Source organism: Spermophilus citellus, assembly GCF_964194105.1.
Source record: "Spermophilus citellus genome assembly, chromosome: 17".
NCBI lineage: Eukaryota > Metazoa > Chordata > Mammalia > Rodentia > Sciuridae > Spermophilus > Spermophilus citellus.
In genome coordinates, this window is record NC_138199.1 from 24,960,765 (window position 1) to 24,964,643 (window position 3,879).

General features: G+C 46.2%; 1 pseudogene across 1 annotated transcript; it reads right to left on the reverse strand.

Annotated features, from left to right (window-relative positions):
- Positions 1-421: 421 nt before the first annotated feature.
- On the reverse strand, positions 422-1,059 carry LOC308636476 (large ribosomal subunit protein uL16-like; annotated as a pseudogene). Its single transcript has 2 exons — positions 985-1,059; positions 422-883 (listed from the first exon to the last, which is right to left on the reverse strand). The product of its transcript is annotated as a large ribosomal subunit protein uL16-like (transcript).
- Positions 1,060-3,879: the final 2,820 nt, after the last annotated feature.

The following is a 3,879-nucleotide window of genomic DNA, read 5'->3' on the forward strand; positions in this document are numbered from 1 at the left end:
AAGATAAAAATGTGTGTATATGTGAGGGATATCATTGTATCAACAAAATTTTTATGGTACACTGCACATCATTATTAAAGACACTATATAAAGTTCTCACCCTCTGAATTTAATTAGTTATTATTATTATTATTTTTTTTACTGGGGATTGAACTCAGGGGCACTTAACCACTGAGCTACCTCCCCATCTCTTTATTGTATTTTTTCTAGAGTTGCTTAGGGCCTCACTAACTTGCTGAGGCTGGCTTTGAACTTGTGATCCTTCTCCCTCAGCCTCCAGAACCGCTGAGATTACAGGCATGCACCACCATGCCCAGAAATAATTTATTATTGTTATGATGATGATGATGATGATGATGAACACAATACAAAATTTATTGGTATGTGTGAGAGTAAAGAGGGGAGAGCACAGTGGAAGCCCTCATGAGTGCAGGGCCCGCCATTGGTCCGGGGCGCCACAATTGGGGATATATGTGACCCCACAGCCATCAGGAATGAGCCGCTTCTCAGCCACCATGTCTTCCAATTCATCAGCATTAAACTTGGTAAAGCCCCACTTCTTTGAGATGTGGATCTTCTGGCGGCCAGGGATCTTGAACTTGGCCCTGCATAGGGCCTCAATCACATGTTCCTTGTTCTGCAGCTTGGTGCAGATGGACAGGATGACTTGGCCACTGTGAACCCTGGCCACTGTGCCCTGGGGTTTCCCCAGGCACCCCACATACCTATCTGGATCTGTCAGCCTCAGCACAGGACAACACCTTGTTGATACGGATGACACGGAAGGGGTGGAGCCACGCTCGGATAAGAAAGCCATCTCTGCCACAGATTTTACCATGTACTTGTCACAAATACTGGCAGCCTCCAAGGCTTCAGAGGATAGCTGCTCATATTCATCAGTCACCGGGTGGCCACAGGGTGGAACTCATCCACTTTTGCCTTTTTCTGCCCAAGGTCAAAGAGGCGAATTTTGGCATCAGGGACACCCCAGCAGAAACAAGACTTTGGGTATGGCTTGTTTTTACAATACAGGTAGCACCAGGAGGGGTGGTGGCCCATGGTGACACCAGGATCTTTGGTGGAACACCAAAGGAAAAGAGGGGCTCTTATTATTTTTTGGTACTGGGGATGGAACTCAGGGGAACTCTAGCGCTGAGCTACATCCTTAACATTGTTTGTTTGTTTAGAGAGGGTCTCACTAAATTGCTCAGGCTGACTTCAAACTAATGATCCTCCTTCCTCAGCCTCCCAAGTTACTAGAATTAACAGTTCCATGCTACTATTACCGGCTGGTGTAGCTATTTAAAAGAAAGACACTGTTGGACAAATTTTTTCCCTTTACTGAAAATTCTCAACAGTATACAAATATTCAGCCACATCTCCATCCCCAGAGAACCTTCTCTCCCTTACACTCTCATCCCTCACCAGGGAAAGCCCTGTTTCCTTGTGGCCTTCATAGCAAAGGTCCAAGAAGAGTCCTCTATACTTCCCATTCCATTCTCTCCCCCCCCACACACCATTCTCTCTTGAACCTATTCCAGTCTGGATTTCATCCTTGTAATTCTACCTAGATGTCAAGGTCACCATGACCTCTACATGGCTGGGCTCTCATGGCCAATTCTCAGTCCTGACCTCACCTGTTCGCTCTTTCTTACTCAGCTCCTCCACTTGCCTCCCAGAGACCATGCTCCCTGGCTTTCTTTGTACCTTCCTGGTGGCTTCTTCTTGGTCTCTTTTACTAGGTCACTTCACACTCCAAATATTTGGAGTGTCCCAGGGGCTCTGTTCCAGATTTCATCCAGCCCCAGGGCTTCAGACACTATCCCTGGTGACAGCTCCCACATTTTTGTCTCTGGGTCAGTCCACGCCTCTCTCGTGAATGCCACATTTGCATCTCTGATTGCCTACTTGAATTCCTTAGGAACATTTCACACTTAACACATCCAAAATAACTCCAGGATGCTCTTGCCCAGCATAAACCGCTCTTCTGACATCTCTCCCATCGTAGTAAATAGCAAGTCTGTCTCTCTAATTGCTGAGGCCAAAAAAACATGGAGTTATTCTTGATTCTTTTGAACACCCAGACTCCCAACCCATCAGCAGCAATCCTGTGGGCTCTGCCTTCTAAATATACCCATAAGGTGACTCCTCCCGTCACTTCTGCGGGGACCAATGCAATCACAGACACTGTCCCTGGATTTCTAACTGATCTCCCTGCCTCCACACTTGCCTACCTTCAGGATACCCACAGCACCGCCTCCAGAAATAACCTTTTAAAACAAGCCACATCATGCCACTTCTCTACTAAAATCCTCCCCTGATTTTCTACCCTATGTTCCACAAAGTCAAGGTCCTTGAAATGGTCACAGCACCCCATGATTTGGCCTCCTAATTGCCCTATCCACTCTACTCCAGCTGCTCTTCCTTTCTGATGCTGCAGCCTGCCATGGCTACTTCCACCTCAGGACCTTTGCAAGTACAGTGTTTTCATCCTAGAACATTCTCTCCATAGATATCCATGTGGTTGTCTCCCTCACTTCCTTCAGATCTCTAAATAATGCCATCTTATGAGAAGACCTTTTCTGCTCACCCTGTACAAATAGCATCACTGTGCATAACTCACAACCATCTTCCAGGCTTTATTTTTATAACTCCTCCCATGGCCTGATAGAGCATAACTATATTTTTTGTTAGCCTCTTCTCTCCCCCATTAGAGTATAAACTCTATTCAAGCAGAGACCATTTTTGGTTCAGAGCATTGGAATGATGTCTTACATGTAGTAGGTGCTTGCTTTACAAACACTTGCTCAATGAATAAAGGTGGAAGGGAGACAGACAGGCCAATGTGACTTCCAGATTTCTGGCTTGGGTGACTAGTGACTGGTGGTGTCATTTGCTGAGATAAGAATGGATCTGGGAGATGGAGGTGAATGGAGGTAAAGAAGGCAAGTCGGTGAAGATTCATTTTTGACTGGTTGGATCAGTCACCTGCTGTCAGAACAATTAATTTCCTCCATAGAGATCGGGAGAGTGGATCTGCTGGAAATGGAGAGGTAGAAGTCATCTAATAACGATTCCTAGAGGGAGAAGATACACCCTGAAAAAAAGCAGTCTCGAGTAGAGCCCTGGAAAACACCAGCTTCAAGCACACACCTTTTCTTCTTCTTCTTCTTCTTCTTCTTCCTCTTCTTCCTCCGCTTCCTTGGAAGGAGAAAGATATGCTGATGGAAAAGAAGAAGAAGAAGAAGAAGAAGAAGAAGAAGAAGAAGAAGAAGAAGAAGAAGAAGAAGAAGAAGAAGAAGAAGAAGAAGAAGAAGAGGAGGGAGGGGGAGGGGGAGGGGGAGGGGGAGGGAGGGGAGGAAGGGGAGGAAGGGGAGGAAGGGGAGGAAGAAGAAGAAAAGGTGTGTCTAAGGAAGGAGGATAAACTAAGCCAGAGGAAACCCACAGAAATCAAGGACCAAGAGGGCATCATGAAGGAGGGAGAGGGCTACAGTACTGATTGGCAGGTGGATGAGTCTGGGCAACAAGGTCATTGTCAGATGACCCGTGTGGTTCAGTGGAGTGGTGGAGGCACAAGCCACCTTGCAGCAAGGTAAGGAAAAATGGGAGGTGATGCAGAGAAGCAGCACCTAGACCAGACTGCTCTCTTCAGATGTTTGATTACGAAGGGAAAAAAATTATATATATATATATATGTACATATATATATATATGAGGTGGACTTGGAGATTCAAAGGACTTCTGTTGTTGCTGTTGGTTGTTGGTTGGTTGGCTTTTATAATGGGAGAGACATGCGGACAGTTAGGAGGAGGAGGAGGAGGAGGAGGAGGAGGAGGAGAAAGAAGGAAGGAAGGAAGGGAGGGAGGAAGGAAGGAAGGA